The sequence below is a fragment of the Phoca vitulina genome, unplaced genomic scaffold (genome assembly GCF_004348235.1).
Source record: "Phoca vitulina isolate PV1807 unplaced genomic scaffold, GSC_HSeal_1.0 scaffold56, whole genome shotgun sequence".
NCBI classification, from domain to species: domain Eukaryota; kingdom Metazoa; phylum Chordata; class Mammalia; order Carnivora; family Phocidae; genus Phoca; species Phoca vitulina.
Window position 1 is genome coordinate 6,547,260 of NW_022589759.1, and position 17,646 is coordinate 6,564,905.

General features: G+C 52.5%; 1 long non-coding RNA gene across 1 annotated transcript; it reads right to left on the minus strand.

The window, feature by feature from the left end:
- Nucleotides 1-1,985: 1,985 nt before the first annotated feature.
- On the minus strand, nucleotides 1,986-17,586 carry LOC116622950. The gene is made up of 6 exons (XR_004297650.1): nucleotides 16,869-17,586; nucleotides 15,296-15,443; nucleotides 11,523-12,979; nucleotides 5,727-8,100; nucleotides 2,962-3,113; nucleotides 1,986-2,295 (listed from the first exon to the last, which is right to left on the minus strand). It is a non-coding gene; the product is annotated as an uncharacterized LOC116622950 (long non-coding RNA).
- Between the last annotated feature and the right edge of the window lie 60 nt (nucleotides 17,587-17,646).

A 17,646-nucleotide genomic window follows, 5' to 3' on the forward strand; every position in this document is an offset into this window, starting at 1 on the left:
CAGGTCCCAGGGTTCCCAAGACAGATCAGACTTGGAACAAACTGCCAAGGAAGCAAGATAAGGTGGTGGGGTCACTGAAAGAGCGACGCTCTGCAGTGTAGACACATCTGGATCAAAGTACAGCTCCCTCGCTTGGGCAACTCAACCTCTCTGTGCTCCCATTCTTCCTCTATAAAACAGAGCCGGTGACACCCTTCTAGTGACGTCTGTGACTCTTCAACACCAATATTAACAAGAGGCTCGGGGCGCCTGGGTGGCTTAGTTGTTAAGCATCTGCCTTCGGCTCAGGTCATGGTCCCAGGGTCCTGGGATTGAGCCCCGCATCGGGCTCCCTGCTCCTCGGGAAGCCTGCTTCTCCCTCTCCCACTCCCCCTGCTTGTGTTCCCTCTCTCGCTGTGTCTCTCTCTGTCAAATGAATAAATAAAATCTTTAAAAACAAAAAACAAAAAACAAAAGGCTCACATGGGACCTGGGACCTAGGAATTACCTTGCTTCTTTCCCCTACTCAGCCCTCTGCTTGTCCTCCCCGGCCCGTGACGGTGTATGGCAGGGTCCTCTGCACAGGCTCCGGGGTCGGAAGACCTGGACTGGGCTCCAGGCTCGGCTCTTTCGCTGTGTGACCTTGAGCAAGATACTTAACCTCTCTGTACCACAGTCTCTTCACCTGTAAAATGGGGATAATAGGAGCTGCGTTATAAATTTGTTGAGAGGATTCAAGGAGGTAATCTTACAAATCCCTGGCACAGAATCAGTACCCCACGACTGCTGGCAATAATAATAGAGACCGGCAGCAAATTACTACTGTCCCATTAAGCTCTGTCTGAAGAGCAGGTGGGACAATGGCAAGTCATCCAATCGGCCCTCCAAGGGAAATGCTGCCCATCCACCAGGCCTCCCCGATGGGCTTGGCAGTCCTGCTCTTTATACTGATGGGCGAGTGATGGCTCCACCACATGGCTTTAGCACCAACCTCTGAAATCCCACTGTGCCCCTGGACAAGCCCATCTTTCCTCCCAGGAAATGCCGTCACCTTCCCTGGTCTCCCTGGAAACATACTGTATCGACTGGCCCAGAGTCAGGGCATGGAACCGAGGAGGGTGGGGCATGACTACACTCATAGCTGGGGTCACCAGGGGAATGATGGTCTTTGGATGAACTTTGTAGAACATTCTTTACCCAATGGCATAGTGCTCTGGAGAAGAGCACAGTTTTAGCGTCCCTAAGGGGTGTTCTCCCAGCTTCTGCAGGGATGGCTTTCGGGAGCTGAGAGCAGGTACTTCAGTGAAAGATATAGGTGGGGGCTTGTCTCCTACTGAGAGCCACCCCTCTGCTCCGCTGGGCAGCACTTTCCTGCTTGCCAAGGCTGCCCACGTGTTTTATCTCATCTGACCCCCGATCCCGGTAGAAGGGCAAGGGTGGATCTCCAGCCTCACTTTACAGATCAGGAAACAGAGACTCAGAGAGGCCAGGCAGTTTGCCTAAGAACACACAGCTGGTTCTTCCCCTTTCTACCTTTCCCTCACTTTGTGCTATTGCTGGGACGAAGACCTTCCTGGAGCTCACTGCTTCTGATGTAGGCTGGGAGAGTCAGCTTGACTCCCAGGGCAGAATGCCAACCTTGTACTATGTGGGACATGGTAGGTGTTCAATAAATACTTTTAAAAACCCTGTCCTCCCTGAGGCACCTGGGTGGCTCAGCTGGTAAAGTGTCCGGCTCTTGGTTTTGGCTCAAGTCATGGGCTCAGGTCACGGTCTCAGAGTTTTGAGGCCGAGCCCTGCATCAGGCTCCACACTCGGCATGGAGTCTGCTCGAGATTCTCTGCCTCTCCCTCTCCCCCCCGCGCTCATGCTCTCTCCCTCTGTCAAACAAACAAAAAAATAAAATCTTTAGAACAAAACAAAAAACCACTGTCCTCCCTTTTAATATAATCATTATTTTTTAAAAACAAAAAATAATGGTAACTATTTTTTTAATGACTATAATGTGCCAGGCATTTTCTACATGTTATTCTACTTAATCTTCGTGGCATATTTTATTTAATGCCCCAGAACAGATATTAGTGCCCCTTTGGGGATGTCTGCAAATATTGAAGACAGGCCTGGATTTGACAATGCTAAGGAGAAGCGTCAGGAGTAGCGGTGCCCATTAGTAAGCTCTGCCAGAGGGCCATGCAGAAAGTCCTTCACTAAAGCCGACTTCAGTGAAACTGAGTGCTGACTCCTTACCAGGTTCTGGATGTTGATAAACTGTGAAGAGAAGTGCACTGCTTTGTGAATTTCCAAATCACCTACCACCTGGTATGAGGAAAGGAACAGAGAAGACAAAATAGGAAAGGAAGAGAATGGGAAGGGGTATGGGGTGTGGGGCAGCCCGGAGGCTCCTCTGTCCCCTCCTGTCACAGGTAGAGGTGGCAAAAACTAGAAGTCAACCTAGTTGACTAGGGTCAACCTCCAGGCGTGGTCTCTAAGGACCAAAGTCCTCGCCCGCCAGGTCTTGCCTTGACCTTCCTCCTGGCATCACCCAGGGCCAGCAGAAGCAGCTCCCCCCGCCCCGGGTGGGGATGTGCTGGGGACCCAGACCAGGCAAGCTGGCCAGGCCACACCCGCACACCAGCTGGGCCTCCACCAGAGGTGGGACTGTCCTGGCCCCAGCCATGGAGTCCTGGCTGCTGGCCCAGGGACGCGGGTAATCTCATCTCCACCGCCACCCGTCACTAACCGGAACCCTCCAGCTGACTCTCCTCGCGATCAAAGTGCCAAACCACCGCTCCTTTCATCACAGTCCAGAGCGCCTCTTCCCCGTCCCTGTAATCATGCCTGTGGGCCGTCTTCAGGGACCCTCCCAGCTCTCCTCACCCCTCCCAAAACTCAGGGCCCAGACTGGACTCAGCCATGGAGAATGGCATGATCAAGGTCAAAGGAAAGAAGAAAGGGCTCCTCTTCGCCCGTGCCCGTGCCCACCTGTCAGCCAGTGCCCTTGGTTTCCCCTCTGGTCCAGGCTCAGGTTCTCCCAGAGTTAGTCTGAGGCATTACTTCCTGATTTGTGTTTTCAAGAGGTTAAGCCATGGGCAGGGAAAGAGAAACTCCTTCATTGAAGAGAGAGTCCCAGGGACCTGGGAAAGGGGGGAAAGAAGTCAGAGTCTTGGGGTGGGAACAGGGCCAGCTCCAAAGGGATGCTCCATGGAGGGACCAGGCTGGGGTGGGGCCACGGCAGCAGTGAGATCGCAGGATCAGATCCCTGGAAGAACACAGAGCTAACAGGTCCTAGAGCTTCCGGGGTACCAGGCACCGTTCTAAGTACATACTCCCCATACCACCACAGCCCCACAAGGCAGCTACTGCTCTCATCCCACAGTAGAGCTGAGACACTGAAGCGCAGAGGCTAAGTGACTCGCCCAAGGTCACCCCACTGGGAGGTGGCAGAACCGGGATTTGAACCCACAATGTCCAGCTCCTGATTTCATATCTCCCTGTCCACAGTGTGGCCAGAGGGGCTTCCCCAACGCCTGTGTCCTAACTTGAAACCCCAAGACTTTGGGCAGTTCCTCAAAAAGTCGAACATAATTACCATGTGATCTAGAAACTCCACTTCTAGGTATGCACCCCATCGAACTGAAAGCAGGGACTCAGACAGATATTTGCACACCCATGCTGTAGCCGCATTATTACAACAGCCAGGATGTGGAAGCAAGCCAAGTGTCCCCCGATGGTGAAGTGGATAAGCAAAATGTGGTCTCAACATATAATGAAGTATTCAAACGTAAAAAGGATGGAAATTCTGACCCATGCTCCAACATGCAGGAACCTTGAGGACATTATTCTAATTGAAATAAACCAGTCACAAAGAGGCCAGTCCTGTAGGATTCCACATAGAAGTGTTACAGAGGGCGGTCAGATGGGGCTGCAGGGGCTGGGGGCGGGGGGGCGGTGGTGGTTTGTGTTTAACGAGGACAGGCTTTCAGTCTGGGAAGATGAGAAAGTTCTGGAGGTGGATGGTTGCACAACATCGTGAATGTCCCTAATGTCCCAGAACTGTACCCTTAATCGTTAAAGACGGTTCATTCTATGTTATGCATATGTTATCACAATAAAACAAACCACGACCCAGCGCTCTGGCACAACACTGGGCTGGGCAGAGCCCCACAGTGACTGACATTGATGTTTTACCAACCAGGCCAGATGGGCTGGGGGGCGACAGGCTACAGAGGACAGGTGACGTTCCTTGCCAACCTGAGCTTGAGGGCTGTACCTGCTACGGGTGGGAAGCCAGGGACTGCTGGGAGAGGCAGGGGTGGGGAACAGAGCAGGGTAGCTGGGACTGGCCTCCTCTGCAGGGGCTGCGGGGAGAGGGGAGCACCCCAGACCCGCTGCAGGCGGTCTAAACCCTTGTGGTGTACCAGGCTCTCTGCTTGGCACGTACGTACAGCACCGCATTCATTGCTGCAACCTTTGGAAGGGTTATTTATGCCCTCTGCATGGATGGGGAAACTGAGGCCCAAGAAGAAAAGCAACCTGGGTTGCCTGGGTGGCTCAGTCGTTGGGCGTCTGCCTTCGGCTCGGGTCATGGTCCCGGGGTCCTGGGGTCGAGCCCCGCATCGGGCTCCCTGCTCCGCGGGAAGCCTGCTTCTCCCTCTCCCACTCCCCCTGCTTGTGTTCCTGCTCTCACTGTGTCTCTCTCTGTCAAATGAATAAAATCTTAAAAAAAAAAAGAAGAAGAAGAAGAAGAAGAAGAAGAAGAAGAAGAAGAAGAAGAAGAAGAAAAGCAACTGGCCAAGCCCACCAGCTGACCGGCAGCAGAGCCGGGCCTGGCACCCACAGTTCTCAATGCCCATCTTCTTCCCAGGCCACAGCTCCTCTGCCCACAGGGGGCACTCATGGTTGAGGTGCCCAGGGCTAGGCTGAGGCTTCTACCCAGGGCCAGGGTCCTCACCTCCCTGGGCATCCTGAGGGGGCTGGCTGTCCGGGCAGGAGTCCTGAACTTGGGCCACATCCTCCATGGAAGTTGCTGGAAGCAGATTCAGCCCCAGTGGAGCCCAAATGGAGGGGGGGCAGTGTTTTCAGTCCGGCGGAGGGAGAGCTCAGGGAGCCCACTCACCGCCCTCCCCCTCTGCTCCTGGGGACTCAGGGGAGGACCTGGGGGCAGAGAGGGGATGGAAGTCCAGCCGGGCCAGCCCTTCCTGGAGAGACTCAGAGGCCTCCTTGGCCACTGCCGGGATGGCTGTCATTAGTACCGACACAGCTGCCTCTGCCCCAGGGAAGAGAGGAAGTGGTCAGAAGCAGCGAGAGAGAACCTTCAAAGAGGACGTGTCCCAACTCCTACCACCCCCTCCTGTCGCAGGAAAAGGGGCCACCACTGAGCTGGGCCTGTACTTCTGGAAACCTCCCACCCAGGGAAGTCGGGGGAAGACAGAACCTGCTTTAACCCCACAGTGACCTCCTGAAAACACTCTAGAATTCTGAGGGCCTCCAGGGGATCCCCCTGGGATGGAGCAGATATGGGAAAGGATGTGAAAGTAACTGGTTTTCCTTCCTTCTGTTTTGGGTTTCCCAACAGGTCTACAGCTGGGGAATAGGGGAGCCCAGTCTGGGGTTTTCTGACCATGAGCTCAGAGCTCATGAAAAATGGAGGAGCAGGGCACGGCGGTGAAGATTGTGCCTCGGGAGCTGTGGGTTCAAATCCTGCCTCTGCTGCTTCTTAGCTCTGTGGTCAGGGTCAGGTTGCTCACCTTCTCTGGGCCCTGGTGTCCTCCTCGGGAATGTGGAGACAACCAAGTCCTTGGAAGACTGGTGAGAGCTCAGTGAGGCGTGAGACGTCGAGCGCTAAAGGCAAGGCCTGCTGTGCAGACGAGTTTGATAAATGGCAGCTCCTCTGATGTCAGGGACATCTCTGAGGCGCTGGGGCCCACGGCGGGCTGGCAGCAGGTGGAGGCTGGGCCCAGGGCACACCCAGAGAAAACCAGCCATGCAGCTACCACAAATGGAGAGAGAATCAGAAAAATCTTAAGGACAAAATGGGTTTGATGATGGGTTGTTCCCCATCTCTCCAGAGGTCCAGTCTGAACCCTCTTCATTGCAGAGTCTAACCCTCAAACACCTCCAGGGAAGGAGGAACCACCACCACCACAGCATGAAGGGTCCGGGACACCATCTCAGGAGCCGAGCCAGAACTCTGCTGCCTTGCCCCACATGCAGATGTCATTTTATCTGTCCGCTGCCACCACCGTCTTGAGTCTAGCTCTGAGTATCAGAGGCCACTCTAGCCTTACGGTACAATAGCTGTTTGCAGATCTCCTGTTCCGTCATCAAGAAGCAGTCAGCAGGGCTGGGACCTGAGCGAGGTGAACGAGGCGCCTAGGGTGGGAGCCTGAGAGTGAGTGCCTCCTGAAGCTTTTCCTTTTAGGGTGTCCCCGGGGCCCCTCACTCACCTCACCCTCTCCAGACCCTGGCAACCAATCTCTGGTTCCCATTCCTCCCTCTTTCAAAGGGTACAGCCACCTCCACTTCCAAACTATCCACCAAGAACCAAACAGGATGCTTTATGAGAAGATCCTGGAAATGAAAGAAAGGAAGAGAGGCTCCTCTATTTCTCAGAGCCCTTCATGTCACAGGATAACTCACTCCATTAAGACTGAGACCATCCTCTGCTTCAAGTTCAGCAAACTCTCTTCCAAAATCCCGCCCCCACCCCCCAAAGGAAGCATTGGAAATATAAATAGAAACTCTTAGAGACATGGTGCCAGAAGTTTACACCCATTTTGTGTGACAAAAGACCGAGGGACAGTAATATTTTAGCAATTCACATGAGTGGAAACACAATTGGCCAACTTAAAAAAAAAAAAGAAGAAAGAAGAAGATAGTCAACCTCACTAGTCCTCAAAGAAATGAAAATGAAATGCTCTTTTTATATTTGAATCAAATAATTTGCTTATTTAACAATATACTACGGACATCTCTTTCTAGGTCAGCAAATCCAGCAAACGTCATTGTCTTTGGGTTGTTTACAGTTCTGTGTCTTTGTTTCTCTTACAAGCAGTGCATTTTTCCATATGTACTTCTGAACACTTGGGGGAGAATATTCACAGAAAAAAAAACTATTTTCCATTGTAAATGCTGGATCACATTATCAAAACATATATGTATATTTTAAAATTTGACAGAAATGTCAAATTGCCCTCCAAATACTTTACTGTTTGACTTGATAACAATATCCCTCTATTACTTTATTTTTTTTAATTAAAAAAGGCGCTTTGTTTAAGATTTGTTTAAGATGACAGAGATGGTAAAAAGCAACCCAGATGGGCTCAGGGAAGAGGCTCTTTGGCTGAGTTAGTTCTTGGTCCCCCAAATAAACCCCCAAACCAGTTGCGCATGAACATGTAAATCAAACCCATGCTTTGGGTGCCCAGCGTTGACTTCTGTTTCCTGCCTGGAGAGCCCCGTGTAAAAGCAAGGGCGGGAAGGCAGCTGGGCTGAGCTTCAGTGAGCACCCAGAGCCTGGAAGTCAACCCCACCCTTACGCTCCCACCCTGGGCCCTCCCCTGCCATATCCGACCCTCGGAGCTTGGAGAGGTCACCTCTAGGAGGGAAGGAGCCAGGCTGGGTCACCGGGAAGGTCGCAGTTTCCATCTCAGCTCCAGTAGTGTCTCATTTCACATGTCTGACTTCAGACAAGTTGCTAAGACTCTCTGATCCTCAGTTTTCCTAATCTATAAAATGGGTCCGCTAAAACCTGCCTGACTCACTGGATTGTGATGAGGAGCAGATGTGGGAAAGGATGTGAAAGTAACTGGTTTTCCTTCCTTCTGTTTTGGGTTTCCCAACAGGTCTACAGCTGGGGAATAGGGGAGCCCAGTCTGGGGTTTTCTGACCACAAGTGCTTTCCCAGAAATAGTCTTCTTCGAAGTTATTATGTTTTATCTGATCAGGTTATACATGGACATGAAACAAAATTCAAAAGGTCTAAAAGGGTAAGTGTGAGAAGCAAGTCTCTTTCCCACTCCTGACCCCTCCCGCCAGGTCCCTGCCCCAGAGGCAGCCTTTGTCACCTCTTTCTTGTGTCTTCTCTCTGGGTGTTTCGTGCATTTCCACTTCTGCACCTTGCTTAAAAAAAAAAAAAAAAAAAAAGTCTTGCCAATGTTTCTTGAAGCTTTTCCCCCATCAATGCATATGGAGCTTCCTCGTTTTTTTTTTTTTCTCATGCCTACTTTTTACTTTGAAAGTTTCAATACTATAAAAAAGTTGCAAGAAGAGGAACATGAACAACCATATTTTAAAGCTTGGATTCACCAATTATTAATATACGCCACCTTTGCTCTGTTTCTCTTTTTTTTTCTAAACTACCCAAGAGCCCAGGGTTAGTTCAGCAGATATCTACTAAGAAGGACATTCTCCCATATAACCACAATACAATGATCACACTCAGGAAAGTCAACATTCATACAGTGCTATCTCATATATAGCCCATAATCAAATTTCCCCAGGTGTCTAATCAAAATGTCATTTTTAAGAATCCAAGTTCCAATGAAGGAGTGCTCAGTGCATTTAACTGCCATGTCTGTTTAATCTCGTTCAATCTCCCAGCCTATTTCGTCTTTTACCACATCAAGATTTTTGAAGGTCTAGGCCAGTTTTGCAAAATATCCCTCAGTTTGAATTTCTCTGATAGTTTCCTCACAATATGCTTAGTTTAAGCATTTTTTTTTTTTTTTTGCAGGAATGTTACATGGGTGACGTTACACCTCATTATTGTTCATGGCACATAGTATCCCAGTACATTACAATTTATGTAACTTGTCCTCTACCCATAGAGACCTAGGTGGTTTCCAATCATGTTTCATAAACAATGCTACAGTGAATATTCTGAAACTTTTGTCATTTTGAAACTGTCTAGTGTGTGTAGGAGGAATTCCTACAAGTGGAATCACTGCACCTACATAAACTGCCCTTTATAGAGGATATACTCATTAATACTCCCACTAGTACTGTGTGAGGACGCTTGCACCAGAAGGCTGTCTTATTTTTTAACTTGCATCTCACTGTGTCCTGTCTGGTAAGGTCACACATCCTTGTCAAGTCTCTGGGTGACAAGATTTCCTTACATTTCCTTACATTTTCTCCTGGAATTGGCAAGAAATCCTACTTTCCAAAGACAAAGTCCCAAGTGCTCCAGAGGAGCACAATTTTTTAAAAGATTTTATTTATCTTTTTTTTTTTTTTTTTAAAGATTTTATTTATTTATTCATGAGAGACAGAGAGAGAGACAGAGGCAGAGGGAGAAGCAGGCTCCCCGCGGAGCAGGGAGCCCGATGCGGGACTCAATCCCAGGACCCTGGGATCATGACCTGAGCCGAAGGCAGACGCTTAACCAACTGAGCCACCCAGGCGTCCCTTTATTTATCTTTTTTGAGAGAGAGAGAAAGCGAGCGCACAGGAGCGGGGAGAGGGGCAGAGAGAGAGGGAGAAGCAGACTCCTGATTGAGCAGGGAGCCTGCCTTGGGGCTTGATCCCAGGACCCTGAGATCATGACCTGAGCTGAAGTCAGAGGCTTAACCAACTGAGCCACCCAGGCGCCCCTGGAGAACAATTCTTGCTCTTGGTTACAAAACACATCCATATGCTCTGTAAGCTCCGATTCAAAGGGAGGATTTGTTAAGCAAAGAAGGTGTGTTAAGCACCTTGCTAGTTGATTGATGGATGTTATCAAGCCTGACAAGTGAGAATGATTAACTTGCCCATTTTACAGATAAAGAAACTGAGGTTCAGGGAGGTTATAAGCGGTTTACTTGTCTGATTGAGGAATAACCGACTCAGGCCTCATTGCCATCACAGAAGCGTGCATAGGTCTTATTCTTCGCATCCCCCCCTCCCCCCCCCGGGTGTTGGTGGTTGGGACAGAAAGAAACAAATCCTACGTGTTCACTCTAAATCTACAAATCGTTAAGCCCCAGCCACCGCGTTAGGTTACGGTGAATCACCTCTGCTACCGCCGCGGGTTCTCAGATCCCTTGAAAACTACTTTCTCCAGAATGCATCGCTCTCACGGACTCTTCTGGTCTCCTATGGACTACATTTCCCAGGATACAGTGCGCCCACACCCGCCTGCTCACTTCCGCTCCCGGCCCTTCCTGGGTGTTGCAGTCTCTGTGCAGTGGGTGGGACCCCGAGGGCGGGAGGAGGAGCTTGGGGCTGTCACCCTCACGTGGCCCAAAAGCATCTGGTGGGAATAGGTGTCACACTTATAAGCCAGGAGACACAGGGGAGGCCCGAAAGCACTTTCCCCCTCTCCCTTTAGCCACCCGGGGAGCCATCGGTTGAGACTCTCTGGCCCACTTTAGGGTTAGCAGAGGTTCCTTGAGGATCCTGGCATTCACTTTACAGTTGAGTTTTCTAGGGACCGTGAGATTCTGTCCTTTATTCTGTGACATCATGTTGCGCCAGAAGCATACCCATGTTTTTCCTCCTTAAGACACCCACTCCCTTCCAAGCAGAACGGAAGGAAGCACCTTTTAATATGCCATCTTGTTCCGACCCACTGTTGCCCCCTCCAGGGAGTTAGGCTCACTGTAGCCAGGGCAATGTTCGAAAGTTAAATCACTCAGTCGCTTCACATTCCATGGCTTCCCATTGCTCTCAGGATCCCATGCAGACTCCATGTTATGGCCTGTGAGAGCCAACCTGTCCAATTTCACCTTATTCTACTGGCCACCCCATAAATCCCCTCCAGGCCCACTGGTCCTGGCTGCTGGAATATGCCTTGCTCCCTCTAGCCTCACGGCCTCTGGCCACGCAGGTGCCCCGGCCAGGACGGTGCTACCCCTCTGCTCTTTGCATGGCTTACAGCTGTTCACTCTGTGTCATTCAGAGTCCTACAAGCAGACAGAAAGCACCCCGGTTCTTTTAACTGAGAGAATGTAAAGAAGGGTCATTTAAAAAGGTATCATGGCTTAATAGTGACAGAGCAGCTACCACCCCCCAGGGCTAGAGGAACAAAGGAAGCAGCTGATTATGAAAATTTAGAAGTTGGGGGAGGTTAATGGTGGGCTCTGGGCCTCTGAGGGGCTGGCCAGCTTAAACATCCCCTCCCAGGAGAGGTGGCCCTGATCCTGGTAACCCCCCCCGGCAGAGTACCCCACCTTGCCCTTCATAATGCTGTCCGCACATTGTACATCATTGCACTAAGTGCCCCCCACTTTGTTGACAAAATCATTTCCCAGGGACAGTGCATTGGGAGTTCCTGCGCTGGCTGGACCGGGATTCTGCCATTTATCTAAACTCTCCTTGAGGGACGCCTGGGTGGCTCAGTCAGTTAAGCATCTGCCTTCCACTCGGGACTCAATCCCCAGGGTCCTGGGATCGAGTCCCGAGTGGGGCTCCCTGCTCAGCGGGGAGTCTGTTTCTCCCCTCCCTCTGCCTGCCTCGGGCTCGTGCTCTCTCTCACTATCTTTCTCTCTCTCTCTCAAATAAATAAATAAAATCTTAAGAAAGAAAGAAAGAAAGAAAGAAAGAAAAGGTGTATAAAGTACCTCAATGTGCCACGCATATTGATGGGGCTTCTCCCTCTTGTTTGTTTGTCTCCTCTAGTTGTGAGCTCCCATCACAGTTCAAACAGAGAACCTCCCTCTGACTCCCTGAGAGTGGGTCACTGGCCTAATGTGGGGCTGGATCAAAACCAAGGCTGAGGGGCCTGGTCCATGGGAGAAGGGGGCTGCCTTGGGGGACCCTCTCTTGCTCTGTGAAGCAAAAAGGTACATGGATCAGAACTCTTCTCAAACTTGCTTAAGCAAAATGGGGAATTTATTGTCTCACCTGTTGGGCACTACCTTCAGGTCAGGCTGGATCCAGGAACTCAATAGATCTTCATCAGGGTCGTCTCATTCATCAACCCAGTGACTGGGCAATAGGGTGCAGTGACTGCTCTTTGCTTGACTCACATGCCCCTTAGGGCAGGGCAGGGTTGGTGACTGTGATTGATAGCCCCACTGAATCAGCTCCCAAAGAAGAAGCGTTGATGTTACCGGAAGAATAAAAGAGAGTAAGGTAAGTAGTAAGCCTTACTATCTGCCATATACTGTTCTAAGCACTCCTCCTTGTTAACTCAGCAAATCCTTCTAATAACCCTACAAAGTAGGTATCATTTTCATCACTCCCATTTTATAGGTGAAGAAGCTGAGGCACAGGGCGCCTCAGGTCAGAGTTAGTGAGGGACAGAACCCGCATTCTGCCCCTGACAGTCTGGCTCCAAGTCCAACACTGTACCCCTTCCTCATGTCGCCTCCCCCTACCAGACAGGAACCAGAGACGGTCCCCACAGGGGCAGCCCCAGAAGGGGGCCCAGCACTCTCCTGGAGTAGTGTGGACGGCAGCTGGGACCGCAGGTGGCCCAGCCCTCAGTGCCTCTGCCTCTGGAAAATGCTGGGAGCTCTTAGAGGACTTACCACAGGTTGAGGACATTCCCAGGCTCCACCCCAGGGGCCTAAGTCCTGGCTTGAAGGGCCAGACACCAGCTTTGCCACGGCCATAAGCTGGCTGTGTGACTTGGGGCCAGTCACTGCCCCTCTCAGGGCCTGTTTCTTCCTCTTGCAAATGAGCAAGCTGGGCCTGACCCCCCCACGCACACCACTGAGGGTTCTCTCTGGGGAAAAGTTGGGGACGAACTGCTCCAACTTGTGGTTGGCCACAAACTGCTCTGTCCCCAGGTGCTGGGAAAACAGGGTGTCCCCTGCGCCCCGCACAGCAGTGGCTCTGAGCCCCCAGAGGGACTTGGCCCAACTGTGAAGCCCGCCTCCTCTCCCACGGCCACCCTTCTCCCGAGGCCCACCTCACTCACCGTTGCTGGGCCCGCCGGCAGACAGCGCCCCGCCCCGACTGGGGCAGCCCCGCGCACTCCTGCTCCACCTTCTCCATCCGGTAGCTTAGCCGCCTGCGGGCTTCACACACTCCTGGGGCAGCGGCTCTCAACTGAGGTGGTCGTGTGGGGTTTCTGGATTTAGCAAATAAAAATGCAATCTTTGGGGCACAACTGGACTAAAAAGCTGTGAGTCGCTTATCTGAAATTCAAATGTAACTGGGAAACCTGCATCTTTGTCTGGCAACCCTACACCCAGGGGGCATCTGTCATGTCTGGAAACATTTTTGGTTGTCAAAACTGGGGAGTTCCATTGGTGTCTCGTGGGTCGAGGCCGGAACACTGTTCAAAACCCTACAGGAGGACTCCACCGTGAGGAATAATCCTACCCAAATATCCGCAGTGCCAAGGCTAAGAAATTCTAGGTGCTTCCCCAGAGCTAATACACAGACTTAACTGCGACCTCAGGGACTTGTCAGAGGCAGCTGTGGTCGTCCCGCCCGACACGGGTGAAATGGCTTGTTCAAGGTCATGCAGCTGGCAAGGAGCAAAGAGGAGTCCTCCACCTGTCTGCATCTTCTCCTCTCTAATAGACTCACCTGTTCTTCTAAACAAGGAAGCCAGGAAATAGTGGGGGAGGGGAGGCAGGTAGAGCCTTACAGGGTCCGCAGACCCCCAGGGAATGGCACTGGGGCCTGGCCCTTCTGGGCTCCTTAGGGCGTGCAAGCGTGTGCTGGGGAGGGGAAAATCCCAGGTGCTGCCACCAGATGGCAGCAGAAGCTTGGAAATGAGTCCGCACGCCCTGGCGTTCTACCGGGAATAACTGGACAGTCTCAAAAACTCCTGGGTCCACCTCCAGAGATCCTGACCGAGTGGGTTGGCCAGGCTCAGCAGGCACAGGTATTTTCTGAACAGCTACCAGGTGATCCTAATGTGCAGCCAGGATTGAGAAGCACTGGTCGAAGGCCTTGGTTTTCGTCCCTGATAGCTCATCAGAATCACCTGGGAGCCTTAAAAATACCAATGTGGATACCAACGTGGGTAGCACCTCAACGTCGACTGACGGATGATGGATAAGCAAAATGGGGTCCATACGGACAATGGAAGGTTATTCAGCCACTGGAGGAATGAAACTCTGACGTGCCTACAACGTGGATGAGCCCTGGACGTCACTGTGCTAAGTGAATCAAGCCAGATGCACAGGATTCCACTCCGATGAGGTCTAGGGTGCTCGAATTCAGAGACAGAACGTGGTGCTCGCTATAGGCTGGCGGAGGGAGGAATGGGGAGTTGGTGTTCAATGGGTAGGGCTTCGATTTGGGAAAATGAACATTTCTGGAGGTGATGGTAGAACGTGAATATACTCATTGCCACTGAACCACACATTTGAAAACAGCGAAAACGGTCCATTTTATGTTATACACATTTTACCACAATAACAAAATGCACTGGAAACAGAAATGTCACGATTAAGGTTTCAGGTCATTCCACAAAATGAACCCACAAATGTCCAAGTCTGCTCAGAGCAATTCAGTAAGAGGGTCTGGGGTTGGAGCCCCCACTCTGGGAGTGTCTACAAACGTCCTGGGTGAATTTCAGAAGCAGGTCGTGGGCTGAGATTATTCTAAGATCCCAGCGTCAGGGAAGAATAGTGGGTACACCATCCCTTTACCTGTTGCCCCAGTTTTAAAATCTGTCCACAAATTCTTTGATGCTCTTCCTTCGAGAGGTGGACCCTAATTTGCCTCTCCTGAGCATGGGCTGTTCTCAGTGACTTGCTGCTAATAAATGGGAACAGCAGAAGTGACAACGAGGGCCATCAGAGACCCCGCTGGTAAAGGTCACCATAGTTTCAGGCTTGGTCTCTCTCTAATCACTCACCCTAGGAAGAGCCATGTCATGAGAACATTCAAGTAGCCTTCTGGAGAACCATGTGAGGAGAAACTGAGGCCTCCCTCCAACCGCGATGTGGGGCACCATCACAGAAGTGGGCCCTCCAGCCCAGAAAGCCTTCAGATGAGACCCAAACCCCAGCTGCTGTCCTGATGGCTGCCCCATCGGAGCCCTGAGCCAGAACTACCCAGCTAAGCCACTCCTGAATTCCCACCCCACAGAAAGAGTGAGATACTTGCTTGTTGTTTTAAGCCACTACATTTTGGGGTGATTTGTTACATTGCAGTAGGTACTTAATATAACCATTCATGAGTCACTAAATCATCCCCTCATCCCTTTCCACGGCCACCCATTCATCCACCCATCGACTCACCTACCTATCCATTCATGTATCTATCCACTAATCCATCTTCCCGTCTGTTCCTTTGTTCATTCACTTATTCACCCAGCCACCCAGTCAGCTCCCCACCCCCTCTCAACCACCCAGCCAGCCCCCCAGCCCCCAGGCACCCGGCCAGCCCCCCATCTGTTCCTCACAGAATAGACCCATGTAAATACCTGTCACATGAACGAGGAAACATTTTCTAAACATGAAGTCTATGTGACTTGCTGAGACAGGCCAGGGGACTTAGGGGGTTGGTCAGGCGGTTGGCCGCCTCCCTCGAAGTAGCTTCTCCACCGGAAACCCATCCAGCCTCCTTTTGTCCTGCGGAAAACCACCCTCAATCCTCCCACAAATCTGTTAGGCCTGCCTGATAGAAAAAGCCTGGTTCTGTCTCTCCACCGACCCTCCCACTCCCCCCTCCCCGGCCCTGGCGGAGGGGGGCAAATGCTAAGGCTGCTGGCTGTGACTGAGGGCCATCAGCCTGGAGAAGGAAGACTGGGGACAGCAGAGTCTCCTGCCCCCTGAGGGCATTTGTAACCCTCAGCAAGGGGCCACTGGCAGCAGGGACAGAAGCCTGTCTGCTGAGATGCTAGGACAAGCACGCAGAATATCAGTAAAACCCACGGCCTCCAAGCAGCGGGCAGTCGACTCGGGTGACTCAGCCCTCTCCTCTCCTCCCCGCTTTGCTGGCTCTGCTCTGGCTGCACCAGCTCCTCTTCCTTTAACATTCCTCCCCTGCTCCAACCTCAGGGCCTTTGCACTGGCTGTTCTCTCTGCCTGGAATGCTCTGCCCCTCCTCACTGCGGATATTGCTTGGCTCTTCCCTCTCCTCCTTCAGGTCTTTGCCCACATGTCCCCTTCTCAGTGAGGCCTTCCCTGGCCACCTTTCCTCCACTCTCTCCATTCCCCTTTTTGGATTCATTTTCTTCTCATCTCATCTGTCCTTTTAAGACACTACATCTTGTTCTTACTAATTCTGTTTGTTGCCTGACTTCTCTCAGAACATAGACTCCCCCAGGGAGGGGTTTGGTCTTTATTCACTGCTAGATCCCCGCACTTAGCAGAGTGACCAGCACGCAGTAGGTTTGCAAGGTGGATGGATGGATGAGGAGAGGGCCAAGTGAGAGGATGTTAAGTGGGACTTCTCCAGCAGCCTTGAAATCATCATCCAGGTGTAAGTTCCCCACATTCTAGAGAAAGAATACCGAGGAGCAGACCCCAGGGCTTATTACAAAGTGGCTGCAAAGGTCCTACCTTCCCTCATATCATCCCAGTACCAACAAAAGATGGGAGGAGAAAAAGAGAGAGCCTCCCCTCCCCAGATCTCCAGTTCCCCCCCACCACCCTGCACCCATCCCCCCAGGCAACACGGGTATTGCCCGTCTTCATGCTATGCCTGCCCAAATCAGGAAAAAGAGAACTGGTAAGAGGTGCCAGGGTGGTGGGAGGTGACCATGGCATGTCAGGAAGGTGTTGAGTTTCTGGGAGTCACAGGGACCCCAGGAAGGAAGCACGGCCAAGAGAGCTTTCCCGTATCCCACCCGAAAAGGTTGGTCCCAGGGTGAGGAGACCCCAGCCGGAAGCAGCTGGAGGTGGGTGACTAGCAACCGGGGGAGGGAGCTGGAGGGACCCTGTCGCGGGGGGCCCTCACCCCCACCCCTTCCAGTCCTCCCAAGCGCCACAGTGTAAGCACCCCCGTGACCAGCGGGAGAAGCACCAGTGAGCAAACAAAGACAAGGGCCACACCAGCCAAGTAGGGGACAGGCGTCCCTTTCCACCTTCACCCCCTTGGAAGCGGGACGAGGGGAGAGGCCTGAAATGAAGGAGGACCTGGAGGTGAGGCTGAAGTCAACTCGCCTGGACAGTAGGCTCCCGAAGGTGTCTGTAAGAATCTGCAAGGAAAGACTGGACTGAGCAAGGTGGAGAGACAAAGAGAAGCCCATTTCCTACGTGAGCTCCACGGAGTGCTGCGCCCCCGGGCGGCCGCCGCGTCGCGATGCCCCTTCTCCCTCGCTGCGTCGTGCTGGGGGCTGCAGAGTTGGCAAAGCGTTGGGGACCCGCAGGGCCCCAGGAGGGCCTCACTAAAAGCTCCTCGAAGGAAGGGGCATTGGACCCACAACAGTGGAGCTAGGACTGGGAGGGCGGGGAGGCCGCTAAGGGGGAGCATGTCCCCGGTTGGTAGGTCACTGTCGGGGAGGGCCGCGGCGGGACCCCGGGCTCTTCCATGCCACAGCAACTCCCAGCCCTGCAAGAAAGGAGCCGTGTCTGGGCGACAGGGGTGGGGGCAGGCTGCGGGGCGGCGGCACCCCTCGGGGTCTCGTACCCTGCCCTCTCGCGGGGCCGCGCTCTGGGGGCGGAGCCGCGGGACCCAGGTCTGTCCTTCCCGCTCCCCTCAACCCTGCAAAGCCTCCCCAGCCCCGGGGTCCGCAGCTGCTGCACAGCGTGAGGAGGGAAGCGGGGTCTCCATGGCAACGTTGACGTCACGGCCCCGAGGCCCGCGCCCGCCGCCTCCCGCCCCCAGCCG